At 50.4% G+C, this 15,664-nt stretch overlaps 1 long non-coding RNA gene across 2 annotated transcripts; it reads left to right on the top strand.

Annotated features, from left to right (window-relative positions):
- The first annotated feature begins 318 nt into the window (after positions 1-318).
- On the top strand, positions 319-1,832 carry LOC145507146 (uncharacterized). 2 transcript variants are annotated; one of them, XR_014054613.1, is made up of 4 exons: positions 319-406; positions 926-970; positions 1,296-1,460; positions 1,628-1,832. It is a non-coding gene; the product is annotated as an uncharacterized LOC145507146 (long non-coding RNA). The 2 variants fall into 2 exon arrangements; XR_014054612.1 differs by having other exon boundaries at positions 352-406; positions 1,296-1,350; positions 1,646-1,832.
- The last annotated feature ends 13,832 nt before the right edge of the window (positions 1,833-15,664 follow it).

Below are 15,664 nucleotides of genomic sequence, written 5' to 3'. Positions count from 1 at the left end.
TTGAAAAAAACCCCGGTGCTGGGAAAGACTGAGCGCAGGAGGAAAAGGAGGTAACGGAGGATGAGATGATTGGATGGCATCACTGGCTCCACGGACATGAGTTTGAGCAGACTCCAGGAGATGGTAAAGGACAGGGAAGCTTGATGTGCTGCAGTCCATGGGGTTACAAAGAGTCAGACACAACTTAGTGACTGAGCAGCAAAGGGCAAACGGAGAAGGGGACAGCAGAGGATTTGATGGTTAGATAGCATCACCAACTCAATGGACATTAATTTGAGCAAACTCCAGGAGATACTGGAGGACAGAGGAGTCACTGGTGTCACAGAGCCATGGAGTCACAAAGAGTCAGACACTACTTAGTGACTGAACAACAACAATAAGCACTTCATCTTGGATGCCAGCAAAGGTAAGTATCAGTTTTAGATCTTTTTATGGCACTGAAATTCAATACACACAGTGCTTCTTATGGCTTGCCAGCTTGATGAAACACAATAATCGGGGCCCAAGTACGGCTGTTTGACACTCCATTAACCCCTACATGGAAAGGTTGGATTTAATAGGATTGCTGCAGTTGAACACAAGTGTCTCACTCCATCAACCTCCCTCTGGCTCAGACCCCCAGCTAAATTTGTTTTCAGGGCAAAATCTCATTTATTCGTCCTCCCCGGGGTGCTGTGGGCCTCTCCCCTGCAGTCTGGCTGCTCTGATATCTTCTCAAGGTTTCACTGATGGACACCCTGGCAAAAGTGCTGGGGACAATGCCTGACCTAGGGCGAACCCTTATTATTGTTGTTATTATTATCCTTACCTTTTCTTATACACGTGTAAAGTTATATATTTTGAACGTCATTGAGAACTAGGATGCTAGATTATTATCTTCATGCTTCTTATGATATTATTCTCTCGGCTTGTGGAAATTCCTAAGATCCAGAAGACATGGCCAGTTCATAAGGAGTTCACAAGGCACCAGGTAAGACCAGCTTGCACAAGTTCTCCCATCTTCCTGCTGCTGGGTGTGGTCCTCTTTTACCAACACACCTCTACACCTGTCACACACCTGTGACAATGCCCTCCTCCCACAAACTGTCTGGAACTTCATCCCTGGAGCCTGTGAATATGTGACCTTAACTTGCAAAAGGGGCTGAAGGTTGCAGATGGGATTAAGGTTGCCAGTCACCTGACCTTGAGATGGGGAGATTGTGTGATCCAGGTGGGTCCTGTGTCGTGAAAAGGCAGGAAAGGAAGTCAGAGTGATGCTGTGTAAGGACTCAACTTGCTTTTTACTGGCTTTGAAGGTGGAGAACAGGGCCATGAGCTAAGGAAAGTGGACACCTATAGAAACTGGAAAAGGTGAGGAAACGGATTCTCCTCTGGAGCCTCGGCAGGAAGGCAGCCCTGCCCACACCTTGGTTTTTGCCCAGCGAGACCCATGCTGGCCCTCTGACCTCTGGAATTGTCAGGTCATAAACTTGTTTTGTTTCAAATCACAAACTATTTGTCACATCAGCAATAGACAACAAATGCAATAGCCCAGCCCACTGGCTAGTTTTCCTTATTAATCTTCATGCTCCAATGGGGGGCTTGAAGTTCCTCCCCAGGAAGCCCCCCTGCCTTCTGCTGCCCACAGGGACCCATCTGCCCTCAGATTGGAGAGGAGGTGTTCCTGCTGGTCACCCTGCTGCTGCCGATCACTGTCTCTGTGCCCTGTCTCTTGGATGATGAGCACCTGGAGGGCAGGACCAGGCCTCTGTCCTAAACAGCAGCCTGTGGATATCGTTTAAACTGGGGATCCTAGTTTAAAAAATAAAAGAAAAAGATGTCTCTGCCTCAAAGTGTGTGCTGCTGCCTGCCGTGACCCTGGCGCTGGAGCCTGGTCCAGAGAGGTGAGTTAAGGGGACTCAGTCTGAATTCGTAGCCGAGACCTGGAGGCTCAAAAGGGTCAGAGGTTAAAGGTCTGTTCAGTTTCGTTACAGGCAGATGCTCTGATTTTGTTCTCAGTCAGTCCATTGTAGGATGACAAAGTTCAGTGTAGTATGCTGCTTCTTGAGCCAGAAACAAATATTAAAGAAAAAAATTTAAATTGAAGGATAGTTGATTTCTGCTGTACAGCAAAGTGACTCAGTTATACATTCATATATATATATATACATACATACATATATATATATAAAAGTGTTAGTCACTCAGTTGTGTCTCATGCCTTGTGACTTCATGGACTATAGCCTGCCAGGCTCCTCTGTCCATGGGATTCTCCAGGCAAGAATACTGGAGTGGATAGCCATTTCCATCTCCAGGGAATCTTTCTGACCCAGAGATCAAACCTGGGTCTCCTGCATTGAAGGCAGTTTCTTTACCATTTGAGCCACCAGGGAAGCCCTATATATTCTTTTTTAAAAATCTTCTTTCCCATTTTGACCCTTTCCCCCTTTAGCCAGTGGCTGCATTCTATCTACCAGGTTACCTTACCATCTTGCATGGAGAAAACATCTGGTGAGATCTATAGAATGAATTTGTAGAGGAATATGCCAGCTACAAACTGCCATCTATTTCTACAAGGATTAAATCAAGTGCTGCTGTAGCTGCTGATTTTCAACACTTTTTGCTCTGAGAAAAACTGGCAGGACAGGTCTTCAGATAGATACTTCCAGGAGTTGATTTTATGAGCCCAATTCTTGTATCTCCTCATATCCAGAAAAGCACTAAAATCCTTCCTGGTGATGACTGCTCTTCATGACTAACAGAGACTTCACAAGACTAGTAGGAGCCTTCTGGGACAAATGTGTGCTTGATTTCATGTACTCTCCTTTCACCAAAATCACATATATATTGACCATCCCCCCTGCCTCTTTGGAGCAGTTTCTCAGAACTACCTGAGGCACTGTCTTTTGGGCTATAGTTCTCATTTTACCCCAAATAAGCTTTAACTAGAAACTTATGTTGTGCATTTTTTAAGTTGGCATATAGGTGGGTAGATCTGGGGATTCACATATATTGTGGGTTCAGGTCTGGTTTAGATGAAACAGGAAGTGGAGAGGAAGTGGTCTGGACTGGGACTGAGGACCCCAGCATCTGTCTAATCCTTGGTCACCGTACCCCAGGATGAGAGGGACTGGTCACTTCCTTCTCTACACTGGAGTGTCCTGACCTGCCAAAGAGTCAGACAGATTTCCTGCTTTCCAGGTCAGAGAACCCTAACCAAATCTTGGGAGGTTAGGGCTGGAACAATTCCAAGTCATCGTTATGCCTGATTCGTGTGCAAAGTCTCAGGTGCTGGTGACTGTAGGAGCGTCCAGTTAGCAGAGGCCCTGGAGGGGGAGCCCCCTCTTGGCTGCTGTGGATCCCCTGGCTGGCTTTAAGCTCATACTCCTCGCTTGCCCCTGTGTGCCTGTCTTTGCCTGGCTCTCTGGGCTCAGGAGCACCTGGCCCTGGAAAGTGTACTTCCCCCCTTTCCCCTACTCCCTTGCCTCCAGCTGGTTGGCCTCTTGATGTATAATTTCCACTCCTCTAATCTTCCTGGTAGGATCACTGGAGGGAGGTTGGGTCCTGCTGGGCTGGCCCCCTTCCTGTGCTCCCTGCCCCATCCCACTTCCCTGAAGCTCGCAGAGTCTTCTCCTACTTGTGGGAAGACATCCCTCCTCCTGGGGGTCTCTGAGGGGCTTTGGCAGAACCTCCAGGGAGACTCAGAGCCTTTGGACACCCCCTGAAGGCCCGGCTGGCTTCCTGGCTTGGCTAAGGTACCACATCCTCAGCCACTTGGCTCGCAGAGGGCAGGGGCTTGGTGTTCAGAGCAGAAACCAGCCCATCCCTGCCTTCTCCTCCTGAGCCCAGAAAGTCCAGCATATTTGGACAGTGTCCTGGGATGTGGTGAGGAGGTTCCTGAAGCAGAATTCTGTACAGATCTGTCCCCATGCCCACTCCCTGACATGTCCCTGATGCTCATTTCTTGGCCAAGTCTCTGGCCTGCAGAGATGATACCAGGGCGTCTCTCTGAGTAGAGAGCAAAGTTGCAGCCGTACATCCCAGTTAGAGGGCAGACAGAAAGGCTGGTGACCACTAGAGGCGTCTCAAGTCTGAAGAGACCCCGGATCTGGCCTCCTGGTGGTCTCTGAGTTCCTGGATGGGACACCTACCTCCCCTGGGCCTCAGTTTCCCCTTTCGTGAAATGGGGACATCATCATGCTTATCTCTTCCACTTGCGTTCATGCTTAAGGAGAACATGCCAGTGAAAGTGCCTTGGAAACTGTCAAGCTCCCCATAGATCCCAGGCTCATCTGTTCTGACGCTTGGCCACCTCCTCTGCCATCTCGGCTCTCACACCTCCAGCTCACAGAAGGGTAACAAAGCAGCAGGCCGTCCTGGGGGAGGCGGATGCACCCCTCCCTGCAGCCCTGCCCTCCTCCTTCCATGATCCACGCGAACGGCAGGCTGGTGTGAAGAAGACTTATGTCTGTGTTTTATTCCCTGTCACTCACCGTGGTTCTTGGAACAATTCCAGGTCATCGTGATGCCTGATTCATGTGCAAATTCTCAGGTGCAGGTGACTATCCTGTTCCTTCATCGGTGAGGGACCCTTGGCCTCCCTGGGGTCCAGGCATGTCAGCGGGGCTGGAGAGGTGATGGTGAATGATGAAGGACAGTCACAACCTGAGGCCACCTTCATGACCCCATCTAATTCTAATCATCTTCCAAAGGCCATTATACTGGGGAGTTAGGGCTCCAACATACAGATTTTGGGGGACATATTCAGCCTGTAATGTTCTTGCACTAAACACTTGCCAACTCACGACAACCTAGGGGCTGGTACTGCTCTCATCGTCCCGATCTGGCAAGTGGAGAAACTGAGTCATAGGGAAGGTTCCTGTCCCGGGTCACGTGTGTGCAATGGCAGGGCTGGCTTTGGCCAGGGCAGCCAGGGTTTAGTGTATGTGCTGCTGACATTGAGCGCACACTTCCCCTGTGATCCAGAAGGTGCCCTCGCCCACGAGTCACCCTCTAGTGATGGGAGTTTAGCAAGAACCTGGTGGTCCACAGAGACCACCCACTCAGCATCAGGAAGTGATGGGAGTTTAGGGAGGACCTAGTGGTCCATAGAGGCCATCCACTCAGTACCAAGAGACATTCTGAGGCTGGAAACTTCCAGAAACTGTCTCAAGCTTTGTCAAGCTTCCATTGTGCCCGCCTCCTCTGTTAACTAGGAGACAATGAATTTTATTCCCTCCAGATCCCACAAGCTTTGAAATTAGACACCAAGAGACTCGTGGAATATTTGTCTCTGATTGGGACCAGTGAGAATAAGATCAGGTCATGTATCTTTCAGGCTTCCCTGGTGGCTCAGGCAGTTAAGAATCTGCCTGCAATGCAGGGGACCTGGGTTGGATCCCTGGGTCGGGAAGATCTCCTGAAGAAGGGAATGACAACCATCCAGTATTCTTGCCTGGAGAATTCCATGGACAGAGGAACCTGGTGGGCTACAGTCCACAGGGTTATAAAGAGTCGGACATGACTGAGTGATTAACACATGTCTCTTTCAGTGGATTCCATCTTTCAACACCAACCTAGGCTCCCCATCCCAGAAATATCCTGTAATTTACAAGGAGGTCTGCATCCCAGCAGGACACACAGGGCATGCAAGGAACCCACCGCCCTGTGTCTAGTGTCTCTGCATCATTGCTTCCTGCAGGGCACTGGGCTGGCCATGTGGTGACAGGTTTATGTCCAAGACAGGTCTCAAGTCTCTCTGGGAGCCTGAGACCTGTGACCCTGAGGACTCAATGTGCAATATGACAGCTTTTCCAACAAGCTCCTCTTCCCCTGGCTCCATGCCACCATCAGTGGCTCCCTTCCTCTCTCCCTCCCAACACCCACCATCTCTCCACTGTTGTCTTACCTGGAGCCCAGATCTAACCTCTGTTCCCTGTCCCACATCACGTCTGTGGCCACAGGACATACAGGACTCCCAGGCTACCCCTCCTCCCATGCAGCCCTGGTCCCCCTACTCTGATGCCATCTCCCACCCTCCCCCAAACCTGACCTCCTTCCATGGTGTCATCAAGAACTCATGGCCAATCGTCTCTAAAATGCCTTGTTTTCCCAATGGGGCTTATGATGCTCTCATAATTCTATTTACTAACCAAAACCTAGCTCTCTGTGCCCACCCAGCTCCCCTGATGGGGCTCTTTCCTTTGGCACAGGACCCCTTGCTTCTTTTGGCCCATCCTGACCATCCCTCCTCCCACCTCCTAGGACTTCAGCTCTGACACTCATCTTCCATCTCCCACTCTTTGTTGCTGGCATCTCTAAGGACCAGCTCCCTGCTGTCCACACGTGTCATTGTTTTTGTTGCATTTCATATCCATGGAGACATTCCTCCTAACACCCCAGTGTCCCAGCCCCTTGGTCTCTGTTCTCCGAGGATCATGTCCCTGGTTCCCACAGGTGACCATCCCTTAGGCCTTCGCTCCCAGTGGGGCGTGCCGCTTCTCACACCAAGAGGTGGGCATCCCCTCTTGATCTGGGTTGGCCCTGGGGATTTGAGGACCAGTGGGAGGAGAGCTACTTCTTCTCAGAACCAGCCTCCACTCTGAGGCCACTTCTGTCCTAGCTGCCCATTGTGTAAATGAGTCATCTCTGTGTGCAAAGCCTGAGCCTCCCAATGACACCAATCCCAGGGCTGTCCAAAGCTGGCACAGGAGAGACCCCAAGTGAGACCCTCGAGCCAGTTCCACTCAGCCCACAGGAAGGTGAAAGCTAATAATAAATCCTGTTTTAAGCCAGTAAGTTTTGACATGGTAGATATTCAGTTGTAGACAATAGAACAAAGTTGGAACCAGAAAGAGGAGAGTGGCCGCCACAAAAATAAAAAACAGGTGGCACCACCTTTGGGATCGAGGGACTTGGAGGACAAGGAGGTGCTGTTTTCAGAAATTGGAGAGAGTTTGACAACAGTGCCACCTTGAAAATAGAAAATATACCTCATGAACTGGTGGACTAGGCTCCAGACATTCCAGACAAAATGTTGAAAGCACAGACTGGTTGATTGTTGCCACAAATGATAAGGTGTAAATACAGAGAAACAAACACGCTTCCAGTGGCTTTCCACGTCCTTGGGAGCAGAAGCCAGTCCTTCTCACAGCCTCACAGGCCCTTTCCTGTGGTCCCTTCCTCAGCTCTAGCCCCGCTACTCCATCAGGCTTTCTCCTCTGCACCCTCAGCTCCAGCCCCACCTGCTCCTGGCTGCCCCAAAGATGTGCTGGTGTGCATCCACCTGTGCTCTGTGAGCTGGACCCAGAGTCCACAGCCCTGCCCCCAAGGGACACTGCCTCAGTGTCGGGGACAGCTAGAGAACCCCAGGTGAGACAGGCCACCCCAGAGAAGCAGGGTCCAGGTGTCACGTCCAGCTCCAAAGCCCTCTGGTGGTGCAGCTCTGCACCCAGCCTCCTCATGTGCTATGGAGGAGTGGTGTCTGTGAGCTGTTCATCACTGGGCACCCGAGCCTGATGGAGGGCAGGCCGCGGGCATCGCTGGGCAGGCTGCAGGTGAGGCACTCAACAGCGGGTGATGGATGCCCTCGAGGGAGCCTCAGCATCCATCCATTCACATTCTCCTCCCGTGAATTAGTGCCAGTCTCACCTGCGCAGTGCCGCCTGGCTGATGGATGGGACAGACTAGCGGAGCCCAGGACACAGAGACCCACTCATCTTCATAGAGGAATTAAAAGGGATTCTGCCTAGGGAATAAATCTCAGCCATAGTCTGGGCACCTGGCTTCTGTTTCTCCTTGAACTCCTGGGAGGGAGTCCTGCCCTGACCAGCGGTCCTGCTGATGGGGCTTAGGACAGGACCACAGGAGACGACCCTATCCCCGCCCACAGTGCCCACTCAGAGTGCCCACCTGCCCCACCAAGGGCTGCTGTCTCCAGGGGACTGAGGGTTCACACGTCTCAGAAGAGCGGCGAGATGCTTTCAAGGGCAGCTTCCTAGTCTCTGTAGGAGTGTTCCCAGGGGAACGTGGTTCTTGCCTTAGCATCTCTCTCCTTCTGCTTCTTGTCCTGCATGGTTGGGGTAGGGCCTCCTGTGAGGGACTCCTGCTGGCCTTGGGCCTTGATGGCCCTGCAGGCGGAGGGTGGGCCTGGGGTTTCCCTGGCTCCCCTTGCCCCGTGTCCTCTAGCTCATCTCAAGAGGCGGTGCAGACCACAGATTTCCCAGAGGGTCCAAATGCAAAGGCTCCCCCTCCCACCATAAAGACTCCCATGGCTGAGTCTGGGAGGCTGGCCCATGTGCCAGGTTGCCACGGAGAATGGGATTCCTCACCTGTGTTAGAACCTCAGGGAGCTCACTCCTGTCACTCCTGCAGCCACCGTGACATACCCTGTGGCGAGGTAGCCTTCATTCTGCCAACAGGCTGGGTATCTGCTCAGGGTGGGCACAAAGGGTCCCAGTCAGGGCCAGCCCTCATTAGCAGGGATTTATGTCCTGCAGCATCCCGTGGGCCAGCTTCTAGGCAAGGGCACAGGGTGTTTACAATGCCCATGTCATCTTGAGGGGCAAGAAACTTCATCATCACCATTTCAACTAAAATTGTTCTTTGAAGCGGCAGGTCTCAAGGTGTGGCTATGAATTCCAGGTTTTGATGCAAGCCTCTCCCCTCAGAGTTTTGAGTTGGAAGGGTCTGTCTGTCTGTCCTGGGAGGAAGCAGAGGCTGACCAGACAGTAGGTTTCTTGTGGCAGTGGTGTCAGTTATTAATATAATCGGAAAAGTGTTGAGGGTCAGGATGCAGGCTTGAAATGTCATCAGCTGTCGCTTTCACAGGCTGTCCAGAGGATGGAGAAGAGGTGACCAGGAAGGAGGCAGCACTGGCCATCCAGGCCTGCCCACCTGCCCCTGGCAGTCATTGACAATAACTTCCTTCCAACTGTAAAGCCCTCGGATTTCATTATGGAGACCTGGAAACTGCAGAGGAGTAAAAACACAGCATCACAACTAGTCCTCAATCCAAGGGGTCTCGAGGGACGGCTGTTGTTTTTTATCTTCTGCATTGCATTCTACAAATATTAATTCTGCGTGCTATGTGCTAAGTCATTTCCGTCATGTCTGACTCTGCGACGCTATCGACTGTAGCCTGCCAGGCTCCTCTGTCCATGGGATTCTCCAGGCAAGAATACTGGAGTAGGTTGCCATGGCCTCCTCGAGGGGATCTTCCCAGCCCAGGGATCAAACCCTTGCCTCTTACGTCTGCTGCATTGGCAAGTGAGTTATTAACTCTAAATATCACAAAATCAAAATGATATTGGATTCTTAGGTTTGCATCCTGAATTGTGCTGTAACCTAACAACTATGGATAAACATTTTCCTGTGTTTTAAAATATTCTTTGAAATAATATTTTTATGGCTAGATAATATTCTAATTTACAAGCATGCCATAAATTACATATAATTTTCACATCTTGAACTGCCTGTGAGAGTCCTTGGGGCCACCTGAATAATAATAACCCATTTCTCATTCCTCATGGGGCAACTGCTGTGTGTTTATTTGGCACCTACTGTGTGCCAGGCTTTGAACATGGAGCCTGCAGTCTAGTGAGTTCTGTCCTGGTTTGCTTCCCTCTCCCCACCAGGACCCCTTGCATTCCTGGAAGATGGTCTTCAGGTAACAGTCCACCTGCCCACCTGCCCTCCCAAGGGAGCCCAGCCACTTCCTCTGCTTAGCACAATGCCAGATGCTGCCAGCTCCTGCTTTCTGGCATCCATGGGGAGGGTCCAGGTGTCCTCTGCCTTGCCCCATCAGGGTGCAGAAAGACCACATGTGGCTCCATGTGCTTTGTAGGGAAAGAGGTTTTAGGGGAGAAAGAGGAGCCTGGGATGGCTCTGGGGTCAGACACCCCTGGGTTCAACCCCAACCCCACTTCTCCACAGTTGTTTCTGATCAGGAAAGTCAGTCCTCTAACCCTGGTCTTCGCCTCTGTGAAATGGGGCAACAGCAATGCCTGCATCCCTGGGTCGCTCTGGGGATTCAATGAGAGTTGGCTGTGGCGGCAGCATGTTCAGTTTTTCCCTGAGCTCCTGCACTGGGCAACCTGGGCAGGGCCAAGCCAGCTCCCTCCTGATGGCAGAGGCTTGGCTACAGTGTCCAGATTGTCCCAAGGGGAGTTAATTCTCTCCCTCACACAGGCCACGAGAGACCCAGCAGGGGAGCCAGCCTAGGACAGGTGGTAACACAGAAATGAAAAGCAGATCCTAACCCATGGTGGTCTGACAACAGGGACTCATTTTCTCCTAAAGAAGAGTCTGGAGGCTGGAGACAGCTGGAATCCGTTCCAGTGCCCAAAGCTTCTGCCAAAGATCCAGGATCTGTCTGGCTCTCTTCTCAGTTTTCTTTGAATGTTGTTCTTTTGCCCCCAGCCCTCTATGTTTGTTCCCTCATGGTCCCAAAATAGCTGCCACAGCTCCTGGCAGTGCTTTGGTGTCCATGGGGGAAAAATGGCAAAGGAATAGAACCAGTGAGTGCCCCTTTTATGTCTGAGCTTAAAACAGGGAGGGAAGGCTCCCCAAAACTTGAGACCATGCATTCACTCATGGTTCCTCTGTCATGAACAGGTCACCTGGCTGTTCAGTCACTTCAGTCGTGTCTGACTAAGTCACTTCAGTCGTGTCTGACTCTGTGACCCTATGGACTGTAGCCCTCCCGGGTCCTCTGTCCGTGGAGATTCTCCAGACAAGAATACTGGAATGGGTTGTCACGCCCTCCTCCAGGGGATCTTCCCAACCCAGGGATTGAACCTGCATCTCCGATGTCTCCTGCATTGGCAGGCAGGTTCTTTATCATTAGCACCCCCTGGGAAGCCCAGATCACTTGGTTACCCTTAGCTAAAGGGACGCTGGGGAAGTCAGTGCCTTTGAAGTGGGAGGTGAACAGGCAGGAACGGTTTGGGAACAGCTGTAGGCTGGCTGACTCACCACAGATACTCCTGTCTGTGATCTGACTTCTCCTATTGCTGGATAAGTAGGCTGCTTCCAATCCTTTATTGTAAGTAGCAGTTTAATGAGCCATATTTGTAATATTTTCCTAAGTTTATGATAATTCTCTTATAATAAATTCCTTTAAGTGGAATTATTAGGTCAACAGCACACGCTCCTTGCAGCTCCTAACATATATGGATGTAACTGAACTCATTCAGTCAATGGCAACTCAGTCTGTCCAGCTCCTCGGGCCGCTGCCCCAGGTCCCCTGGGCTCCTTGCCTTCTCACAAGGCACTCAGTCCTCCAGCTCCCAGACTGCATCCCCCGTCGCCCTTCTCACCATCTCTGCGGTGGTGCCTCCTGCATTCAGAGCCTCCTGGGTCACCCTGCTTTCAATATTTGGTTTCAGTGCCTGGAATTTTATGATGCTGTTAACATACCTCCTCCACTGGGGACCTCCAGGGTCTCATTTTATGCTCAGTAAAGGTCAAAATCATAACAGGGGCTTACAAAGCCCTACTGGATCTGATCCCCATTATCCCCTGATCTGGTGTCTTATTGCCTCCCCCGGTCACCCCATGGCCCCCTGGCAGCTTCTCAAACCCACCAGGTACACCCTTCCTCCCCCAGCCATACCTCTCTCATACTGTCCCCTCTGCTGGAACTTTCTCCTGGAATCTGCATGGCTCGTTCCCTTGCCACCCAGTTTTTGCTCCAATGTCACCATCTAACTGTCCCTTCCTTGGAATGCACAGCCCCCAGAGGTGGGCAAGTCCACCTCGGCCTGACACCTGGCAGCACAACCCAAAGTGGCTTGTGAGCCATCCTGGCAATTTCACCCCTGTCCCCAAGGGGTCATTTAAATTTTTATAGCTTCATTTATTCTTTGTAAGTGGAAGCCATTTCTCTATTTTTCTCTTTGCCCCACATAAGCTAATTTGTTTGAAAATCTTTGCAGACGGCCCCATAAAGTTAATTTGATCTACTGTGAATGTGTGTTATTGTTGGATGTTCAGTTTTGTTTGTTGGCTTTTTAGCATTTCATTTCTACGTGTGTTAAGATTTTGGTTTTCAAGTCCATTCTGGATTGGAGGTCTTTGATTTTCTCTGACTCCTGATGCCCTGAGTACCCCCACCCTGTCAGTTGGACATCTGGTTGACCCTGCAGCACAGGGGCTCCACGCTCAGTCTCAGGCAGAGTCCAGGGCCCCATCACCCAGTGTTTGGGGAGGTGTTGCAGATCCTTGGTTCCTGGTTGCTAGACTGTATTGTGGCTTCCTGCATCCTTTGATTCACTGCTTGTTGATGCTATGGGGCAAAGCCGTGGCCTGGCTCCCATGTCCTGTGTTCTGCAGGGAGCTTTGTGTCCCCTTCCTCCCAGGGCTGGACTTCCACCACTGCTAGTCCCTGGAGTCCACAGGCTTAGGGCTTGGCTGTGCCGTGTCTGCATGTCAGTTCCTTTTCTGGTCCCGGGGCTTATTTATTCACTGTTTGTTTTAGCCCAACTACATCTTTCTTTACTTTCTATTCTTATTCCTATTCTCACTCTAATCTTATTTCTATTTTTATCTTACATTTTATCCATCATTGCTCTGTATTCAGAGCCAAGATTATTAAGGTGCGAGCTCAGTGTGATCTGTCTCGGAAGCCAACTGTCTCAGCAGCACTGATCCAGATACCCCACCCTGCTCCCCTGTCAGGTCAAACCTCTCCAGCTCAGAACCCCGGGGAGATGGGTGCTCACTCCATCCTCAGGACCCTGCATGGACGCAGCCTGCACTGCGTGCACGTTCACATTTGCAGGATTAGGAGGGAAGCCCCACTTGGCACAGCAGAGGAATGATGAGCTTTGCACAGAGATGTTGTTGCTCAGTAGCTCAGTTGTTGTTGACTCTTTGTGACACCATGGACTGTGACACGCCAGGCCTCCCAGTCCTTCACCACCGCCCAGAGTTTGCTCAGATTCATATCCATCGAGTCCGTGATGCCATCCAACCATCTGGTCCTCTGTTGTCCTCTTCTCCTCCTGACTTCAGTCTTTCCCAGCATCAGGGTCTTTTCCAATGAGTATTCTCTTCGCATCAGGTGGCCAAAGTATTGGAGTTTCAGCTTCAGCATCAGTCCTTTCAATGAGTATTCAGGGTCAATATCCCTTAGGATTGACTGGTTTATCTCCCTGTTGTCCAAGGGACTCTCCAGAGTCTTCTCCAAAACCACAGTTTGAAACATGACTCGCCACTTTCTGGCTGAGACACCTTGCAACACATCATCTTAACTCCTCTGACCCCGGGCTTAGTCATCGCCCATGGGGGCGACAGCTCCAGATTGTTGTGAGGGTCAGAGCTGGTAGTGCTCTTTGTGGGGTGCCTGGCTGTTGTTACCGGTGGCCCTGAACTTCACCAGCACTGGGGACAAGAGGGGTGGCGGGGTAACAGAAGGCTGAAACAGGTTGTGTCTTTCCATTATAGCACACGTCTTAAAAGGGTTATATGTGGAGGAAATAAGTTCACAATGAAAAACGCTTGGCATTTGCCTGGCAGGTGTGTGTGGAGGGGGAGGGGTATGAACACTCAGAGAACAAAGCCTGGAGACCACTGTAAATGCAGAAACTGGAAGCAGGTAATTAGAGCTGACCAGCCTGCAGCCGAGCTTAGGAGGAAGTAGAGAAGCCAAAGGAGGTAATTTATGCATCTCTGTGTCACACTCCATCCTTATGAATACAAATACCCGCGAATGTGGATTGTCCTCGATAATTGCTTGCAATGTCATCTTTTTAATGAAAATTAAGTGCTTCAGTAGCACTAAGTAGGAGCTTTGCTGGCACATTTAATTGCTGCACGGGGAGTTGATAACCTCGTTTAAAAGCAAGCAAAAACCTGGGAGAATTGGCTGCGGCTCCATTAAAAGCCATAGGGCCCATTAACTTAAAAGAAGAAAATATTTTCTGAGTTACTGTTGCCTGATTGTTCTTCCCTTTATTTTACCTCAAAGGAATGTGATGAATTAATTATCACACAATCTGTTTTCTAATCCAGACTTCCACGTGATGCGTTATCTGGAGCCGGTTTGCTCTCCCAGTCTCTCTGGAAGGCGATTAGACCGCGTGCAAGGAAGAGAAAATCCAAGTGCAGGGTTTAGGTGTCTGCCCGCCCTGGCTTCCTTTTGACTGCAGATTGGGCTGAGGGTTAACTTTATTCCGCCAGGTGCACTAAAACCGGCCCGAGGAGGAATGCAGACAAGCAGCAGCAGCCGGGTGGGTAATCGGACCAGGGGAATAATTAGCCCAGAACACGAGCAAGCTCTCTGCACTCGAATGTACTATTAATTGCAAATGATTCTTATCTGTTTATAAAAACAGGTTTCTTCAGCTCGACAAGGATAAAGCAATTAGTTACAAGGAAACTTCTGAAGTCGTCTTCCGTTGAAAGCCTTTGGTAGCCTAGAATATTTTCCTACAGTAAGCCTGAAATAATGAGATTTGACTGTATTCAAACTCGGAGACTTAAGTTGACTTGTTTTCCTAGTTTTCTTTCTTAAACCTTCTAAAATGAATAGGCTTTGCAAAAAATAAAAATAAAAAGAGCTCTTGAGATGTAAATGAGAGAGAAAATGTCATTCAACTGGTAAGTAATGTGTGTGGAGATGGAGGTTGTTTCAGAAAAAAAAAAAGCATATGACTGTGACATCTGGGTGGAGCAGAATAGTTTGGGCTAAGTGTTCAGTGTCTGTCATGTCCTACTCCTTGTGACCCCATGGACTGTAGCCCACCAGCATCTCTGTCTATGGGATTCTTCAGGCTTGAATACTGGACTGGGTTGCCATTTCCTACTGCAGGGGATCTTCCTGACCCAGGGATGGAACCCACATCTCCTGAATTGGCAGGCTTCTTCACCCCACCTGGGAAGCCCCACTTTGCCATGTCTTGTACCATATTCACAGACCTGGAGGATGTGAACCTCTCTGAGGGGACATAATCAGTTTAGAGCATAATCCAAGGCAGCATTCATTCATTCATTGTGTGAACGTTTCCTGAGCACCTACTATGTTCTGAGTTCACACCACACTGGAAAGGACAACCTGTCTTCCTGTCTGGCTCAGCCCAGCACCAGGGTGGTGGGGGAGGGGATGGAGAAGTGCTTCGCAGGTGGGCACGCCAGCTGAAGCGCCCACGGTGTCGCTGAGCAGGCACCTGCAGGGAGCAGGTAGGGACCAGTGACAAGGTGGGGATCAAATTGCCCTGTGGCTGAATGGTGGAATGTTCGGGACCTGCTGTGTCGCCCAGGGGCATTTTCACAGACTTCACATGCCTTTAGCCACTTCTGCCTGACATCAGAGCCAGAAGATGCTTTAGAGGTTCTTCAAATTCTCAGTGCTTTCAGAAGAAATCTCCTTCAGGAGATATAAAGCAGATTTTAAAAAAAGAGAGGAAGAGAGAGAAGAGCTTTGGTTCAAGGTGGGGTCACAGACAAGGTGGGGAATGGAAGAGGGGAGGAAGACCCTGTCTGCCAAAGCCCATGGGTCTCCTGGGCAGAACCCCACACCCCTCAGAACTCAGCTTGAAAACGAAGGGAAACTGACGCCTGAGGAGAGCATCTTCGCGAGCTCATTCAGCCAATAGCAACCGGGATGCCTAGCCAGTGCTTCCCCCTACACTGCGGTGCTGATGACTTCAAGCTATAACTTTTAAGCCAGGCTGGCATTGGAAGT

Source organism: Giraffa tippelskirchi, chromosome 5, assembly GCF_054371585.1.
Source record: "Giraffa tippelskirchi isolate mGirTip1 chromosome 5, T2T-mGirTip1v1.2.pri, whole genome shotgun sequence".
Lineage (NCBI taxonomy): Eukaryota > Metazoa > Chordata > Mammalia > Artiodactyla > Giraffidae > Giraffa > Giraffa tippelskirchi.
Note: the sequence above shows the minus strand (reverse complement) of the source record. Positions and strands in the feature narration are given on the sequence as shown.